The 19,806-nt window shown below is 44.5% G+C and overlaps 1 long non-coding RNA gene across 2 annotated transcripts; it reads right to left on the reverse strand.

Moving 5' to 3' along the window:
- Positions 1-1,984: 1,984 nt before the first annotated feature.
- LOC129020625 (uncharacterized) lies at positions 1,985-16,310 on the reverse strand. Of its 2 annotated transcripts, XR_008495864.2 has the most exons (5): positions 7,698-7,822; positions 7,434-7,519; positions 6,677-6,704; positions 6,166-6,450; positions 1,985-3,982 (listed from the first exon to the last, which is right to left on the reverse strand). It is a non-coding gene; the product is annotated as an uncharacterized LOC129020625 (long non-coding RNA). The 2 variants fall into 2 exon arrangements; XR_010125084.1 differs by lacking the exons at positions 7,434-7,519; positions 7,698-7,822 and adding an exon at positions 16,181-16,310.
- Between the last annotated feature and the right edge of the window lie 3,496 nt (positions 16,311-19,806).

Below are 19,806 nucleotides of genomic sequence, written 5' to 3' on the forward strand. Positions count from 1 at the left end.
CTCGATATCCTAAGCTCAAAATGATCTGCCTATCTCAGCCTCCTAAAGTGTTGGGATTACAAGGCGTGAGCCACGACACCTGGCCTTAAACATTCTCTTTGAAGAATTAGTTTTTTTACATCTAGTGGTCTTATATTATATATATTAATTACATTAACCCTTAACAAACTAATTTTTAGTGAAAACCCTAGGAAGTAATTTTGAACTGTTTTATATAAAACAGATGAAAAACATTTATGTATTTTAATGTTAAATACAGTGAGTTCTAAATTTCTCTTCAAAGAATCAGTATGTCAGTATATTCAGCTCCCTGTTCTTTATTCTCCATTTTAAAGTTTAACTTCTTTGTTGTTTTTGTCTCCAGTTTTAGTAAAGAATCTTCCCGCCATTTCTAATCAGTAGTTTACATCTGTACCCCTGGTCACCTGCTCCATCCTGAGTCACCCCTAGTCACCTGCTCTGACCTGAGTCACCTTGGTCACCTTTTCCATAACAGTAGTTCCCACCCAAACTGCTCACCCCACCACTCTGGCTTGTACCCCTCCTCTCTTTAAAATAGCCAATGGGAATTAGCTTAGACTGTGAAGTCCAACCCTAGCCAATAGGGGAATGACACAGCAGTAGGGGCTACCTGCATCAGGGCTAAGAACCCCTTTCCCTCCCTTGTTCAGGTGTGCTCTTGCCATTGCTCCATTCGTGAGATGCACCCTTCTATAAAAGTAAATATTGCCTTGCTGAGAAAATTTACATTCAACTACTATTTCTTTTGCAGCATCAAAAATTTGCTTCTAACATTTAATAGATTTTTTTTTGAATTTTCTGTAAACTAACAAATCTAAATATAGTTAGCTTTTTTATAACACATTAAAGATTCTGGGCTGGGTACAGTGGCTCACACCTGTAATCCCAGCACTTTGGGAGACTGAGGTGGGTGGATCACGAGGTCAGGAATTCAAGACCAGCCTGGCAAATATGGTGAAACCTTGTCTTTACTAAAAAATACAAAAATTAGACGGGCATGGTGGCGCGCTCCTGTAGTCTTAGCTACTCAGGAGGCTGATGCAGGAGAATCACTTGAACCCAGTAAGCAGAGGTTGCAGTGGGCCGAGATCGCACCACTGCACTCCAGCCTGGTGACAGAGTGAGACTCCATCTCAAAAAATAAAAAGTAAAATAAAATAAAAAAATTATAGTCAGGCATGTTGGCTTATGCTTATAATCCCAGCACTTTGGGGGAGCAAGTAATGAAGACTGTTTAGGCCCAGGAATTCGAGACCAGCCTGGGCAACATGGCAAAAACACATGTCTAAAAAAAATTTAAAAATTAACTGAGCATGGTAGCCTGCACATTTAGTACCAGCTATTCAGGAGGCTGAGGGAGGAAAATTGCATGAGCCCAGAAGTCGAGGCTGCAGTGAGCCCTCATTGAGCCACTTCACTCTATTCTGGGTGACAGAGACCCTTTCTAAACAAAACAAAACAGCCAAAACATAGAAAGTTAAACTTATGGGGTTTTGTGTTTTTTCATTTGTGTTTGTAATTATTATTACTTCCAAAGTTTTGAAGGTACAGGTGATGTTTGGTTACATGGATAAGTTCTTTTGTAATCATTTCTAAGATTTAGGTGCACCCATCTCCCAAGCAGTGTGCACTGTACCCAATATGTAGTCTTTTATCCCTCACCCCTCTCTCCCGCCCTTTCTGCTGAGCACCCAGAGTCCATTACATAATTCTTATGCCTTTGCATTCTCATAGCTTAGTTCCCACTTATAAGTGAGAACATACAATGTTTGGTTTTTTATTGCGGAGTTACTTAGAATAATGGTCTCCAACTAAATCGAGATTGCTGCAAATGCTTTTATTCCTTGTTAGGGCTGAGTAGTATGCATTGGTATATATATGCCACATTTTCTTTTTCCACTCATTAGCTGATGGGCATTAGGCTGCTTCCATATTTTTGCAATTGCAAATTGTGCTGCTATAAACATATGTGTGCAAGTGTCTTACTCATATAATTTTTTTCTTCATGTAGATATGCAGTAGTAGAATTGCTTAATCAAATGGTAGCTTTACTTTTATTTAATGAATCTCCATACTGTTTTTCATAGTGGTTGTACTAGTTTACATACCCACCAGCAGTGAAAAAGTATTCTTTTTTCACGACAGCCAAGCCAACATATATTATTTTTTGATGTTTTAATCATGGCCGGTTTTGCAAGAATATATTGGTTTGGTTCAGAAAGGCGGGACAACTCAAAGCGGGTAAATTTAAATATTTTGTGGTTGACAATTGGTGGAATCTGAAGACCTGGGATCAATGAAAGGGAAGGTTTAGGTTAAGGTAAAGGATTGTGGAGACCAAGTTTTATTGTACAGAGGAATCTCTCAGATAAGTGAATTAAAAGAGAGAGCAGGTTGTAAAATGTTTCTTATTAGACCTAAACGGGTACCTGGCTCTTAGTTGATTATCTCCTGGATCTGCAAAGAAAGAAAGGAAAACAAAAGGGGAAGGGGATTCTCTACAAGGCCTAGGCATGAGAGGAGAGTCACATCAAGTTAAGTACTGCGCCACGTGACATATCACAATCCCCATGTGGACACATTCCAGGAAGACATCACTTAGGTGCTGGGCCCAGGAACATGTGACTCTGTCTCTTATAGGCAAACACAGGGTAGAAGAGGGGAGGGGATAACATCAAACATCTGATGGGCCAAGAGATATGTCACAATGGCCCCTGTGGGCAGGGTCCAGGCTGGAGACACATATCACCTTGGCGTTGGGCCCATGAATATGTGACAGTGCCTTCTGAGGGCAGGCCCAAGGCAAAAGAGTAACGTCATTATGCGGCTGGGCCCAGTGGTTTTTTACAATCTTTGCTGCAGTTGAAACCTAGAAAGAAGAGAAGAGTCAGGCCAAGTGCAGTGGCTCATGCCTGTAATCCCAGTACTTTGGGAGGCCGAGGTGGGAGGATCACCTGAGGTTAGAAGTTCGAATCCAGCCTAGCCAACATGGCGAAACCCTGTCTCTACTATAAATACAAAAATTAGCCGGGCGTGGTGGCACATGCCTTTAATCCCAGCTACTTGGGAGGCTAAGGCAGGACAATCGCTTCAACCTAGGAGGCAGAGGCTGTAGTGAGCTGAAATCATGCCACTGCACTCCAGCCTGGACAACAGAGTGAGACTCCATCTCAAAAAAAAAAAAAAAAAAAAGAAAAAGAAGAATTACACCAGCTAGGTGTATTGGGCCTAGCAATATGTCACAAGTTGTTTTGTGAGAAGGAACTAAGCAGTAAAAGGGAGTCATATTACCTGGGTGATGAGCACAGAGATATGTGACAATGACTCCTGCAGGCAGAACCCAAACAAGAGAGTGACATTACCTGGGTTTTAGACCCAGCAATATGTTACAGTGACCCATGTGGGCAAAGCAGAGGCAGGAGAGTAACATAACCTAGCGGGGAGGGCAGCAATATTTCACAATTTTCATTGTGGACAGCACCAAAGCAGGAGAGAAAACTCCCATCACTTGGGTGCAAGGCCCAGTGATATGTCACGATGCCCCATATAAAAACACAGAGGCAAGAAAATAGAGTCACATCACCTAGTTTCTGGTACAGCGATATGTCACAATTCCATCTATGGGTTAAATCCAGGCAGGAGAGTAAACTCACTCAGGTTCTACACAGAGGCATGTGTCACAATCACATGTGCAGGAAGGTCCAAGATGAGATTAACAATCCTGTACATATCTTGCTTCTGTGTGCAGCAGAAAGGCAGAAGAGGAGACTCACATTACTTGGGTGCAAGGCTCTGAGATATGTTACAATGTCTTTTTCGAGTAGCACCAAGGCAGAAGAATAGAGTTACATCACTTAGGTGCTGGGTCCAGCAGTGTGGCACAATCCTATCTGTAGGCTGGGCCAATTCTGAAGAATCACATTACTCAGGTGCTAGGCAGAAGTGTGTGTCAAAATCACACCTGAAGGAAAGACCAGAGATGAGATTAACAATCCTGTACGTACCCTAATTCTTGGTATGAGAGTCAACACCTCCCGTATGTTGGGTCTAAGTACATAAGTCACAATTTTTAGAATGAGCTGAATCACTGAATGAGAGACTCAATCCCTCTTACTGGCTGTGTCACCTTAGTGGAATCAGACAAACAGGTGTGTTCAATCTTGGTCTGAAAGTCACCAACTTACCTTTGGACTGGATTCACTTATGAGTAAATTTTACAACTTGCAACTGTCTCTGCATATGAGATTCAGAACCTCCAGTGGACCGTTCTTATGAAAAGATGATAATCTTTACTGTCGGCTGGGTGTACAGGAATGTCAAAACCTCAACTGTACACTGAGTCTAGTTAGAATACTCTCTGTACCAACCGAGGATTTATAAGGTACGCATAAGAGTTGCAATCTTTTCTGACTGGGAGACATTTGTGCTGGTATGGACCCATGATCGTACCTGTGGCTCTATGCTCAGATAAGAGAGACAACATCTCTGTAATGGCTGGGTCCAGATATGAGAGTTGTCACTGCCTGTAAGCTAGGCTAATGAGTCACCACCTCATGTTGCCTGATGTTCACATATGACAGTCACAATTTTAACTCTGCACTGCATCCACATGTAAGATTTAAGACCTCACCAGTAGGCTCTGTCCATGGATGAGGGTGACAATCTTAACAATTGGCAAACTGTGCATACATAAAACAATCTCATCTGTTTTCTGGACCCTGTTATGACACTTTCTGGACCACTTGAGGGCTTTATACAATATGGGAGAGACTGTAATTTTCTTTAACCTTCCTACAAAGGGGAGAGCCAGAATCTTACCCATTTTCCTAAGCCCACATATGAGAGACAGTATATCTCCTATTGACTGATTTCAGATATGAGAGTCAACATTGCACCAATGATCTGAACGAAGATATATGTCACAATCTCCCCTGTGGATAGGGAGAGAGCGGGAGACTTATATCATCTACGTAATAGGCCAGGTATATGTCACAATCTTCTCTGAGAATAGGCACAAGGCAGAAGAGTTAAAAACTGGGTGCTTAGTCAGGCATATAAATTTTCTCCTGAAATCAGGGCACAGAGAGTAGAGTCACATCACCTGGGTGCTGAGACCAGCAATATGTCACAATGCTCCCTATGAGCAAAGCTCAGGCAGGAGAAACACATCACTTGATTTCTGTGCCAGAAGATGTGTCACAATCTCTCATATGAGGAAAGCCTTGGTAGAAAGGGAGAGTCACATCAAATAGTTGATGCTCTTAAAGATATGTCACAATGCTCTGTTGTCAGGGTCCATACGGAAGACTCATGTCACCTTGTTGCTGGGCCCAGCAATATGTCACAATGCCTTTTCAGGTACAGGCCAAGGCAAAACAGTAATGTCACATTGGCGTAGAGCCCCACAATATGTCTCAGTCTTCCTTGCTAGCAGAAGCTATGATGGAAGAAGAATCACATTTGTTTGGTACTGAGCCACATGATATGTCGCAACTCCCCCTACGAGCAGGGACCAGGCAGGAGAAGAAAGTCACATCACATGGGTGAGGTGTGAAAATATATGTCATAATGCTCCTTGTGGGCAGTAGAGTTGCATTACCAGGGTGTCTGTCCCAGCAATATGTCACAATTGCTTATGTGGTCAGGGGACAGGCAGGAGAGTCACAAAACCTGGGTGTAGGGCCCAGAGATATGTGACAATGCATTCTATGGGCAGTGCCAAGGCAAAGGAGGAGACTCACATCACCTAAGTGCAAGGCCCAGCGATATGTCACAATGTCCCCTGTGAGCAGCACCAATGCAGAAAAAGAGAGTCATATCCCCTCAGTTCTGGGTTCAGCAATATGTCACTATTCCATCTGTAGGCAAGAGAGTCAGATCACTCAGGTGCTGGGCAGAGAAATATGTTCCAAGTAAACTTGCGAGAAGGTGTAGGGATCAAATTAACAATCCCACACATGTTCCGGTTTTAGGTATAGGAGGTTAACCCTTCCTATATGTTGTATCTAAGGACAGGAGTTACAATCTCAACAGTAGACAAAATTTGTACCTAACAGCCTATACTCCTGCTGTGGACTTTGTCTAATTAGTGAAGTCACAGCCTCATAGGTGTGCTGAATCTTGCTCTGAGTGTCACCAACTCACCTGTGGACTGAATCCAAATATGAGAGTCAATTTTTCCACCTTTGACTTCCTCTATGTGTGAGATTCAGAACTCACAATGATGATGTGTACTGTTTGATGGGTGTTCATATAATGGTAAAAGTCTCCTCTGTGTGCTGGGTCTTGTTAGTACACTTTTTTTCTTTTTCTTTTTGATGTGGAGTCTCACACTGTCGCCTGGGCTGGAGTGCAGTGGTGCGACCTTGGCTCACTGCAACGTCTGCTTCCCGAGTTCAAGCGATTCTCCTGCCTCAGCCCCCTGAGTAGCTGAAATTACAGGCGCCTGTGAGGGATCAGTCAGAATGGTAAGAAAAACTATAGGGAAAGGACGCAAACCTTCTGAAAGTTTGGAAGGTTCTGCAAAGACCCAGGGGAGAACAGCTGAAGGCAGCTGTTTTATAACCCTGAGGCAGAGGGCCAGGAGTAGGTACAGTGGAGTGTAGGGGAATTTATCTTAAACAGGCATGTTTACTTATATTGACCAGGAACTGACCTTTGATCATCCACAGGAGTGACGTTCCCTGAAAGGAGAACAATAAATGTTAATTACCTACAGGTTGTGTTTGCTTCAGGTTTTTGGCCTTGTGCCTGCACTGAAAGAAAGCAAGCAGCTCCAGCTTCTTGGGGCAGCTCTCTGGCCACTAGAGCCAGGCCATTATCTAGCTGCTGTTACACTGCATACCTGTGTCTGAGTACTAATTCTATCCATCAGCCAGGGCCTACAGGAAAGGCCCAGTAGGCAGCCACATCCATGCTCAGCTGATTTTTTGCAATTTTAGTAGAGGCAGGTTTTCACCATGTTGGCCAGGCTTGTCTCAAACTCCTGACTCATGATCCACCTGCCTCAGCCTCCCAAAGTGCTGGGATAACAGGCGTGAGCCACGGCGCCCAGCTAGTACACTCTCTATACTACTCAAAGGCTTTATCCAGTATAAATAAGAGTCACAATTTACTCTAAAGTCATGTTTGTAAAAACCCATGACCATACTTGTGGCTCTAAGCCCAGGTATTAGAGCCAACATCTCTCCAGTTGGTAGAGTTTATATAGTAGAGTCCTCATCTGCTATGTTCTGAGTTTAGAAGTGTGTCACCATCTCAACAGTGGCCGGAGGCTCATATATGACAGTCACAATTCCAACTCTGGACAGTGTTTGCATTTGAGATTCAAAACCTCAGCAATGGGCTCTTTTCATGTGTAAGGGTGATAATCCTAATGGTTGGTGAGGTGTGCATATAAGAAACAATCTCACCTTTGTGCTGTGTGCCCTGGGATAACACTCTTTGTAACACTCGAGGGCATTATATGATATGTTGGAGGGTGGCAATTCTTTATGACCTTCATAAAAAGAGAAGACCAAGAATGTGACTCATTTTTCTAAGTTGAGCTACGAGAGACAGTATTTATTCTAATAGCTGACTAGAGGTATAAGAGTCATCATTACAGTTATAAGCTGACTATAGTACATGTCTTCATTTAACCTGTAGGTAGAGAGTTAGCAGGAGAGTCACATCACCTGGGATTTCAGCCAAGGGTATCTCACAATCTTCCCGGAGGGAAAGAACCAAGCAGGAGTATCACATCACCTGGGTGCTCAGCCAGGGATATGTTACAATTATCTCCTAAAAGCACAGCACAGGCAACAGAGTCACATCACCTAAGTGCTGAGCTCAGCATTATGTCACAATGCTCCCTGGGGGCAAGACAGAGGCAGAAGAGCCATATCACCTGGTATCTGGTTCCAGGGAGAAGTCACAATCTTTCCTGTGCAGGGCAGGTTGCAGGCAAGAAGTGTCACATCTTTTAGGTCATGGATGCACATATATGTCACAAGGTCACTGTGGGCACAGCCCAGGCAGGAGCATGCAATCCCAGAGGTAGTGGGCCTAGTAATATTTACAATACCGAAAATATGTGAGGCCGAGGAAAAACAGGAGAATTGCATCACCTAGTTGCTGGGTCTAGTGATATGCCACAATCCTCCCTTGCCCTCTGTGAAAATGCCTTCTGTGAAATAAGAATAGACTCACATCACCTAAATGCTGGGTCCAGCAATAAAGCACAATCCCATCTGTACACTGGGTCCAGGCAGGAGAGTCAAATCACTCAGATGCTAAAAAAAGGTGTATGTCACAAACACACCTGAATTAAGTTTCAGGTATGAGATTAACAATGTCACACATTTTTTAGTTCTAGCTGAGACATAATACCCTCTGTATCTTGGGTGTAAGTACCTGAGTGACAATCTCAATGATAGTATGAATCTCAGTGATAGTCTGAATGATAGTCTGAATGTACTCCACCTGGGTACAAGACCCAGCGATATGTCACAATGCCCGTTGTGGGAAGTGCCAAAGCAGTAGAATAGTTACATCACTTTGGTGATGGGTCCATTGATATGTCATAATCCCTTCTGTAAGCTGGGCAGGAGCATCTACTCACTCTGGTGCCGGGTAAAGTCATATGTCATAAGTACACCATCAAAAATGTTCAGGTATGAGATTATACATCTGGACTGGGAAGAATCAACACATCAAAAATATGACCAGGCCAGGAGCAGTGGCTCCTGCCTGTAATCCCAGCACTTTGGGAGGCCGAGGCGGGCAGATCACCTGAGGTCGGGAGTTTGGACCAGCTTGACCAACATGGAGAAACCCCATCTCTACTAAAAATACAAAATTAGCCAGTGTACTGGCACATGTCTATAATCCCAGCTACTCGGGAGGCTGAGGCAGGAGATTTGCTTGAACCCAGGAAGTGGAGATTGCGGTGAGCTGAGATCGTGCCATTGCACTCCAGCCTGGGCAATGAGAGTGAAACTCCATATCAAACAAACAAACAAAAAAAAAATGACAAGACCAGGCATGGTGGCTCATGCCTGTAATCCCAGCAGTTTGGGAGGCCAAGGCGGGAGAACATCTGGAGCCCAGGAGTTTGAGACTATCCTGGGGGCCACATGGTGAGACAACACCTATATTAAAAAATAATAATTACAGTTAAAAAAAAAAATATATATATATATACGACCAGAGCCTGAAAAACATAGCAAGAACACGTCTCTACTGAAAAAAAAAAAAGAAAAAAACATAGATGATTGATAGAGAGACACACAGATAGACAGATAGATAGATATAGATAGAACCAGTCATGCTGGCTCACACCTGTAAGCTCAGTAATTTGAGAGGTCGAGGCCAGCAGATCGTTTGACTGCAGGAGTTTGAGATCAGCCTGGAAAACACGACGGAACCCTATCTCTACAAAAATAAAAAGTAAAATATACAAAATAAAGCGTCAGTGTGGTGGCGCATGCCTTTAGTCCCAGTTACTGGGAAGTGGGGTGTCTGAGATGGGAGGATCACCTGAACCCAGGGAGGTCGAGGCTGCAGTGAGCTGTGATCATGCACCTGCACTTTAGCCTGGGTGAAAGAAAAAAACAACAGAACTCAATGTACTGTGAAAACAAACTCCAAGTGGTGCTTAAAAAAAAAAGAAAAAGAAACAGAAAGATCCTGAGAGCCCCAGCTATTTGGGAGGCCAAAATAAGAGGATCACCTGGATGAGCCTAGGAAGGTAAAGAGTGCAGTGAGCCATCATTGAACTCCTCGGCTGGACCGAAGCTGTACTGTCCCGGTGAGAGCCATCTTGTCCACCGTAAACATTTCCAGCTGGCGACCAAGTCCTACGCTCATGGCCCACATCCTGCACACCTGGCAGCCAGAAAGAGAAGCCAGCTGGTGGTGGAGGCAGAAGCAGAAGCCCACTGTGTCTACCCTACAGGCCACATGTGGCACTCGCGGCCTGAAGCTGTCCCCGTTGGAACCTTATTTCCCCCAAGGCGGCCCACCTCGGCAGCCAGCCTCTAAGTCCGCCGACCTTCCTTCCTAAGCTTTGAATCCCTGGTCCACCCAAATGAGAGGCCAGCAGCCACAACTACTGGCCACAGCTCGCCACCCACATCTGGTCAACCCGGCGGCCAGACTGAGAAGCCACCGTGTCCACCCTGCAGGCCATGTGTGGCGCTCGCCCCTGAAAATGTCCCTCTGGTGTCTAAGTCTGCGAGCTTCCCATTACTCCCTGGGCGACAGAGCGAGACTCCATCTGGGAAAAAAAAAAAAAAAAAAAAAAAGAAGGTGGAGAAGAAGGAAGGGAGGAAGGGAGGGAGGAAGAGAGGAAAAGGAAGAATGAAAAGGAAAAAAAGAAGAAAATAAAAGAGGACAGAGCATGGTGGCTCAAACCTGTAATCTCAACACTTTGGGAAGCTGAAATGGGAGAACTGCTTGAGCGCAGAATTTTGACACCAGCCCTGGGAACACATAGCAGAAGGAAAGGAGGAAGGAGAGAAGAAAGAAAGGTAGGAAGGAAGGAAAAATAAAACCAAAAAAGTTCAGGGAACATCACTCGCACTGATGATCAAAGGTCAGTTCCTGGTCAACAAAAGTAAACAAGCCTGTTTAAGATAAATTCCCCTACACTCTGTTGTACCTACTCCTTGCCCTCTGCCTCAGGCTTATAGAACAGCTGCCTTCAGCTATTCTCCCAGGAGGCTTTGCAAAACCTTCCGACTAGAAATACAAAAATTTGGCAGGCGTCGATGTGCCTGCTTGTAGTCCCAGCTACTAGGGAGGCTGAGGCAGGAGAATCGCTTGAATCTGGGAGACTGAGGTTGCAGTGAGCCGAGATCATGCCACCGTACTACAGCGTGAGTAACAGAATGAGACCCTGGCTCAAAAAAAAAAATAAATAAATAAATAAATAAATAAATAAATAAATAATAAATAAATAACTTCTTACCTAAATCTAGATTCATCCTATTTTACAAAATCTAGAAACAACCTCAGAAGAATAACAACTCCATTCCCAGAAAGAGCCTCCCAACCCCACCTTTGTGCCAATCCCAACTGCATCTGCCTGTGGATTTCAAGGTTTTCAGGGCTCTGTGGCTTCTCTAAGTATAAAGGCTCTGTCCATGGCTATTGTGAGCAGGCCAGGACATCTGCAGGGGAGGCTCCTCAGGCAGAACAGCTGCTTTTTCAGTGATCTCCCTTTGCAGGCAAAACTATCCTTAGCTTGCAGTCACTGAGTTCAGGCTCCTACTTCCCAGTCAGGATTATTCACTTAGTTTGAAATAAGAAAATGACCAATGTATGGTCAGACATGATGGCTCACGCCTATAATCGCAACACTTTGGAAGGCTGAGGCAGGTGGATCACTTGAGGTCAGGAGTTCGAGACCAGCCTGGCCAACATGGAGAAACCCTATCTCTACCAAAAATACAAAAATTAGCCAGGCGTGGTGGCATGCGCCTGTAATCCCAGCTATTCAGAAGGCTGAGGCACGAGATTCCCTTAAACCTGGGAGGCGCAGGTTGCAGTGAGCCAAGATCGTGCCACTGCACTCCAGCCTGGATGACAGAGTGAGACTCAGTCTCAAAAATAAATAAATAATTAAAAAAACAATGTTTCAAAACCAATGTTTCAAAAAAGTGCAAAATCACTCCAACACACAGTTTCTAGCATAGTGTAAGGAAATTGTAAGACTTAAATTTTCAACTACAATATAAAAAGCTTAAGTAAGGCTGGGCATGGTGGCTCACACCTGTAATCCCAGCACTTTGGAAGGCCGAGGCAGGAGGATCATCTGAGGTCAGGAGTTCGAGACCAGCCTGGCCAACATGGTGAAACCCATCTCTACTAAAAATACAAAAATTAGATGGGCTTGGCAGCTGGCAACTGTAATCCCAGCTACTAGGGAGGCTGAGGCAGGAGAATCGCTTGAATTCAGGAGGCAGAGGTTGTACCGAGCCGAGATTGTGCCAATGCACTCCAGCCTGGGCAACAGAGCAAGATTCCATCTCAGAAAAAAAAAAAAAAAAAAAAATCTGTCCTTTTCAGATGATAAACATCTCATTTAACTATTTCCATGATAGATAATTTAATAAACAATCATATGTGAACATTTCTAGAAGATGTCAAGTTCCATCTCATAAAATTTAGCATTAAACTTGGACATCTAGACAACAGAATACAGAACAGAGATATTCACTGTTACAAATTCTAGACACCGCAAAAAAGAGGAGCTGATGGTTTGAGAAATATATACAATGTACCAAGTAATCTATCACATTTGCTTGTGGAAATATATTCACTTTGTATAGCCATAATGAAAAAAAAGATTTTTCCTATTTATTTTCTCTGGTAGCATTCCCAAAGCAAAGCCCTGGGGTTCTATTTAAAATCATGCAACCAGGAAAAGCAGACATGAGAAACTTACTACACTCACTCTGGAGAAGATAAAGGTAAATAAGAATCTTTAATACACAAAATATATGAGTAGATTTTTCTGAAATATACCTTTCATAGTCTGACTTTTTAAACATCTTTTAAACTCTACTGATAAAATGTAATTTACAGTTATTAAAAACTGAAATAGAAATAAGTGAAAAAATCTTTCCAAGGTAAAAAACTCAGGAAGAGGCACATGCCACAATGCCTGACTAATGTTTTCGTATTTTTAGTAGAGACGGGGTTTCACCATGTTGGCCAAGCTGGAAATAATTTTTTACTCTGGGGCCAGGTGTGGTGGCTCATGCCTGTAATTCCAGCTACTTGGGAGGCTGAGGTGAGAGAATCGCTTGAAGGTGGAAGGAGGCTGAAGTGAGAGAATCACTGGGAGGTAGAGGTTGCAGTGAGCCGAGACTGCACCACTGCACTTTAGCCTGGGCAACAGAGCAAGACTGTCTCAAAAAAAAGCATACTCTGCACCAGCAGCATTAACACAAAAAGTTCTAGTAAACCCTGACACCCACTCAAATGTCACCTCCTCTATAAAGCCCTCCTTGATTTTCCCACTGCTATGTCACTGGCAGAATTGATCACTATTACCATTTAGTTCCTCAATACTTTATAAGTCTTTTTATGTACAAGGGTTATTCTCCAGAATAAATTAATCATTTACACACCTATCCATGCTAATGAACTATAAACTCCTACAGGGCAGGTATGTTGAACCCTGTTCATCTGTGTAATCCAAATGTCTGATACTTAATAGGTGTCATATACACATAAAATCAAAATGCTGTCAGGGAATTATTGGAAAAGCTACCAAATTCTTTTTTTTTTTTTAACTTTTAAGTTCAAGGGTATATGTTGAAGTTTTTTACATAGGTAAACGTGTGTCATGGGGGTTTGTTGTGCAGATTATTTCATCACCCAAGTATTAAGGCCTAGTACCCATTAGGTATTTTTCCTGATCGTCTCCCTCCTCCAATAGGCCCCAGTATGTGTTTTTCCCCTCCATGGGCCCATGTGTTCCCATCATTTGACTCTCACTTATAAGTGAGAATATGTAGTAGTTTGTTTTGCTTTTTTTTGAGATGGAGTTTCGCTCTTGTCACCCAGGCTGGAGTGCAGTGGCACTGCAACCTCTGCCTCCCGGGTTCAAGAGATTCTCCTGCCTCAGCCTCCTGAGTAGCTGGGATTACAGGCATCTGCCACCACACCTGGCTAATTTTTTGTATTTTTAGTAGGGATGAGGTTTCGCCATATTGCTCAGGCTGGTATCAAACTCCTGACCTCAGATGATCCACCTGCCTCAGCCTCCCAAAGTGCTGGAATTACAGCTGGAATTACAGCTGGAATCACCGCATCCAGCCAGTATTTAGTTTTCTATTCCTTTGTTAGTTTCCCAAGAATAATGTCTTATGGCTCTATCCATGTTCCTGCAAAGGATATGATCTCATTTTTTTTAATGGGTGCACAGTACTCCATGGTGTATATGTACTACATTTTCTTTATCCAGTCTATCATTAATAGGCATTTAGGTTGATTCCATGCCTTTGCTATTGTGAATTGTGCTGCAATGCACATATGCATACATGTGTCTTTATAATAGAATGATCCATATTGCTTTGCGTAAATACCCAATAATGGATTGCTGGGTCAAATGGTATTTTCTCTCCAGGTCTTTAAGGAGTTGCCACACTGCCTTCCATAATGGTTGAACTAATTTACACTCCCACCAACAGTGTATACGCGTTCCTTTGTGAAAAAATAATTTTAATTTTCTAAGAGGTTAGCTTTCTAAGACAAATGGTATACAAGGAAACTTTCCACAGGCCTAGGCCATCCAGCTGCTCTTCTGAGAGGCTACACTCTTACTCTTCAGGCTGTCCTCTAAGAGATGACCCAGGGGATAATATTCATTAGACACTCCAAGAGATATGGCCACTGTGGGCATCTTGGGTTATCCCTGACAGTTCTGAAAATCATGGACAAGAAAAGACTGGCGGGCTGCCACAAAGGGCCCTGGAATTTCTCCAAAGCAAAACTTCAACCGAAAGACCTACTAATAAGGTGTGTGCACCAGGGAAGATAAAAGGACAGTCACAGAGATTTTTTTCTTTTTAACAGCAGAGTTCCAGAGGATTATTTTCTCACGTAAAATGTTTACAGACTTCGGAGGTTGAGGTGGGTGGATCACCTGAGGTCAAGAATTCAAGAGCAGCCTGGCCAACATGAGGAAACCCCGTCTCTCCTAAAAATACAAAAATTAGCCGGCCACGGCGGTGGGAGCCTGTAATCCCAGCTACTTGGAAGGCTGAGGCATGAGAATCGCTTGAACCTGGGAGGCGGGGATTGCACTGCACTCCAGCCTGGGCAACAAGAGTGAAACTCCATCTCCAAGAAAAAAAAAAAAAAAAAATTTTATACAGACAAACAATTATTTTAAAACCTGCCATCCACTGCTGTGTAAAAACATGATTAACAATTAAAACACTGTGTTTGAAATGTAAAATAAAGGACAAATAGTTGATAGTGTTGTAAATTGGAGAGAAGAAGTTGTCCTCATTTCCACTTTTGAGAATGTAGGAACAAAGGTGGAAATTTATAATTTTACTGCAAGCCTGAGTTAAGCTAGGGTAAAAGGGTAGTGGATTAGAAGTCCTGCTTGCCATACATTAGGAAGTCACAGAGGAAAACCAGTCCTCCTGTGGAGTGTTAATTAAAAAGCAGGAAATTAGACTGAAGGGGCTCTAGTGCCCTGTGTTCATAAGTAAAAAATGTAAAACCTATCTCGAATTCATTTAAGTTATTTTAGGCAGAAGCAAAATTCAGGCTTAACCTGCAATTAACCTCTGATTACATAACCAGGAAATTTCCTCCTGAATCATACAAATAAGGTGACTACATAACTGTAACCAATTCTTGAATTTGGTTTGCCTTCTCACACGCCCTTTATAAAACCCTTCCCTTTTTGCCTTTCAGGTGGCCCACATATTATGGCTGGGTGCTTTCCATTTCACTAATCGCTGCTCAAATAAACTCGTTAACGTTTTAACATTGACTGTCTTTACTTTATAAGAGAAGAAGCTGGGCGCGGTGTCTCATGCTCGTAATCTTAGCACTTTGGGAGGCCGCGGCGGGCGGATCACTTGAGTCCAGGGGTTCCAGACCAGCTTCCACCATGGCGAAACCACTTCTCTACTAGAAATACAAAATCAGCCAGGCGTGGTGGTGCAGATCTTTAATCCCAGCTTCTGGGGGGCTTAGGCACGAGAATCGCTTGAACCTGGGAGGCGGAGGTTGCAGTGATCACGCCGTTGCACTCCAGCCTGGGCGACAGAGCAAGACTTTGTCTCAAACAAACCAACAAAATGTTTAACAAAAGAGACTGGGAGCCCCACCGGCCACAGCTCCTCCTACGCACACACGAGTCGGGATTCTGCCCTGATGACCCGCCTGGCAACCCTGAACAATCTGGGAAATACTCGGGGCTGCGTGCAGAGCTGCCCAGGGAGCTCCAGACAGGGCGCCGCAGGGACTAGGCGGGACGCGGGGGTCATAGCTGCGGGCCCAGCCACCATCTTGCGGCCAGAGGGACCTGGGGCGGAGCTGCGCCAGCAGGGACTCAGGTCGGCAACCCAGGAGCGGTGAGGAGGCAAGTCCCGTCGGTTCCTCAGCCACCTCTCCCCTCTCAGGATGCCCAACCCCGCACACTCACCCTTTCCCACCTTCTAGAATGTCCTGGCATCTTAGCTGTGCACGTCCCAGGACCTGCAGATCACAGGGCAACAGCCTGTCACCGGCTGGGGGGAGAGGGGGGCAGAGGTGGAGGACGTTGAACAGCAGAAAGGGATCCCAAGCTCTGGCTGCAGCGAGAGACAAAAGCCCCGCCAATGCCGAATGCCACGCCCTCCTCTGCAACTGTGCCACTGATTGGATAAAGCACCAGCACTCGCCCCGTACCACTCCCTCCACCCCCAGGAAAACAGGCTAAAGCAGGGAGGGTCAGCTGTAGGGAATTACAGCCAATTAAGAAGTAAGCTGAGACTTGAAATGAACTTGCTCTTTCCCTTACCTGGGTCTGCTTGTATAATGCATCTTATTTGCTACTTCAGGGTAAGAAAAGAACATTTGGACTATTTTTGTTTGTTTGAGACTGAGTTTTGCTCTTACTGCCCAGGCTTGAGTGCAATGGTGTGATCTTGGCTCACTGCAACCTCTGCCTCCCAGGTTCAAGTGATTCTCCTGCCTCAGCCTCCCGAGTAGCTGGGATTACAGGCACATGCCACCACACCCAGCTACTTTTTGTATTTTTAGTGTAGACGGGGTTTCGCCATGTTGGCCAGGCTGGTCTCAAACTCCTGACCTCAGGTGATCTGCCCGCCTCAGCCTCCCAAAGTGCTGGGATTACAGGCGTGAGCCACCGTGCCCGGCCCATTTGAACATATTTTAACAACTTTTTAATCATTTTGATAATGCAGGAAAGACCCTTATCCTATCCCTGAGACCCTCTCTCACCATGCTGTACCACACTGTTGACCACATCCTGGGATGGCCATTAGGAATGGGGCAGGGGTGGGGGAAAGCGGTGGCTGAGAATGGTTAAGCAAAAATTATGTTACCCAAATTTGTTCATTTTAGAAAGGCTCCTCAATCATTCTGTGTGAAGTGTGTATTCCAGGGTAATTGTGCCCTGACTGCACTGCATCTCAATCTGACTTCTCTTTTTCAAAATCACTGGATTACTCTCACTAATGGGGTATTTTATTTTCTATTTTATTTCTATTTGAAAATGGCCAACTGTCCTTTGTGAGTGTCCTGATTTGATTTGCTGGGTTAGACCCTGGAGGTAAGGGTGAGGAAATACTGGGCCACATCAGAATAACTTATTCTCATTTAGAGAATATATAGGAATTTTTTTTTTTTTTTGGGATGGAGGTTTGCTTTTGTTGCCCAGAAGGGAGTGCAATCGTGTGATCTTGGCTCACTGCAACCTTCTTCTCCTGGGTTCAAGCGATTCTCCTGCCTCAACCTCCTGAGTAGCTGGGATTACAGGCTCCCACCACCATGCCCTGGGTCTGTCAGGGTTTCATCATATTGGCCAGGCTGGTCTCGAACTTCTGACCTCAGGTGATCCACCTGCCTCAGCCTGCCAAAGTACTGGGCATACAGGCATGAGCCACCACGCCCAGCCAGGAATTTCTTAATAATATATAACAGTTTTCTCAATACCCATTTTATATATATATATATTTTTTTTTTTTTTTTTGAGACGGTGTTTTGCTTTTGTTACCCAGGCTGGAGTGCAATGGCACGATCTCAGCTCACCTCAACCCCCACTTCCCGGGTTCAAGCGATTGTCTTGCCTCAGCCTTCCAGCCTCCCGAGTAGCTGGGATTATAGGAATGCACCACTACGCCCGGCTAATTTTATGTTTTTAGTAGAGATGGGGTTTCTCCATGTTGGTCAGGCTGGTCTTGAACTCCTGACCTCAGGTGATCTGCCCACCTCGGCCTCCCAAAGTGTTGGGATTACAGGCGTTTGCCACCGTGCCCGGCCAATACCATTATATTTAACAGTGATAGCTTACAGGGCAGGAAGGGGACACATATGACACAACCTTAGCATTTTAATTTGGTCGTAAGTTTTTTTGTTTTGTTTTGTTTTTGGAGACAAGGTCTCACTCTGGTGCCTAGGCTGGAGTACAGTGGCACAACCATAGCTCATAACTTGGTTGTAACAGTTCGTTAAAAAATATTTTTGGCTGAGTTTGATGGCTAACACCTGTAACTCAAACACTTTGGAAAGCCATGGTGAAATGATTGCTTAAGCCCAGGGGTTCAAGACCAGTCTGGGCAATGTAGTGAGAGTCAGTCTCAACAAAAATTTTAAAAATTGGCCTCGTGTGGTGTTGCATGCCTGTAGTCCCAGCTACTTGAAAGGCTGAGGTGGAAGCATCACTGGAGGTTGAGGCTGCTGTGACCCATCATTCAGCCACTACACTCCAGCCTGGGTGACAGAGTGTACACACACACACACACACAGACACATACATATATATATACACACATATACATGTACCCTATATATATAATCAAAATAATATGTATGTTGAAAGAAATTCAAGCACAGAAGAAAAGTGAAAGACCCTGGTTGGGAATGTGGTAAAAGATGAGTATGGCTCTTACAGCTCAGTGAGATTTGTTTTTCCATCTTGAGGAACTGCTCTCCCACACTGAGACAACAATCCAGCACATGCCAGTTCTCACAATGTTTATACTTTGCTCAAAGGCAGCAGAAATAGGCCAACGTCATGGTTTCTGACATGGAAGTCTATTCCCCACTGAGACCTTTTAAAAATGTTATTATCTTAAGCCCTCTTCCTTCTAATAAAGTCTATACAAATACACACATAAAAGCCTGAAACTACTCTAAATAAAATATCAGGTTTTTAAACTCCCATAAAGAAACAAGCAAACACAAAATCAGCCACTTTGATTGAGGAGAGAGTGGGATGGAGGGGGTTACGAGGCTGCCCGCATCATCTCCGTATCATCTCCGTATCTCCGCATCATCTCCGTATCCGCATCATCTCCGTATCTCCGCATCATCTCTGCCCCATGTGGAGGAGCAGATGGAGTCTAGGGAGACCCTGGGGAAGTCACTTGTTCAGACTGGGCTTTCTCCTAGCTCGACACTTTGCTAACCATTTCCTGGGAGGAGCTTAGGAAACTCCTGTGCTCTAGTGAGGCAGAGCCTCCCCTCACAGGATACTGGCAAGGAGGGATTCTGAGACTGTGATTGAGAAGCTAGCACAGTGCTTGACAAGTACCTGTGGGAACTGTCATCCCTTGTAACTATCATGTGGCCTTGGAGTGTTCAGATGGCCTGGCCTGGGGCTTGGCGGAGATGTTTGAGGGTCAGCTGCTTTAGGCTCCCACTTTCTCCTCATCAAAGTGGCTGTTTTTGTGTCTCTTTGTTTATTTATGGAATTTAAAAACCTGATGTATAAATAGAAAGTGCAGCTGGAGGTGCCGAGGCTCAGTGTCTAGAGCTGTGCTGCTTGGGCTTGCTTGCTGGCCTGTGGCCAGGTGAACTCTGGGTGTGAGGTGGTTCCCACCCTGGATCTACAATCCCCACCACCTCTCCCAGGCCCTGAGTAACCAACACAAGGCGGTGCTAAACAGCTGGTGAGTGACAGCCATGAAGCCCATCAAGGAAGATTTGAATGCTATCTGGGCTGGGGCTGTCAGGGGTAGGAACTATGGCGGTCTTGTCTTGTCATGGCCCCACCCACAGATGTGACTGCTTCTCCAGCCTCCTGTGCTGCTTCTCCAGCCCTGA

Source organism: Pongo pygmaeus, chromosome 20 (assembly GCF_028885625.2).
Source record: "Pongo pygmaeus isolate AG05252 chromosome 20, NHGRI_mPonPyg2-v2.0_pri, whole genome shotgun sequence".
NCBI classification, from domain to species: Eukaryota; Metazoa; Chordata; class Mammalia; order Primates; family Hominidae; genus Pongo; species Pongo pygmaeus.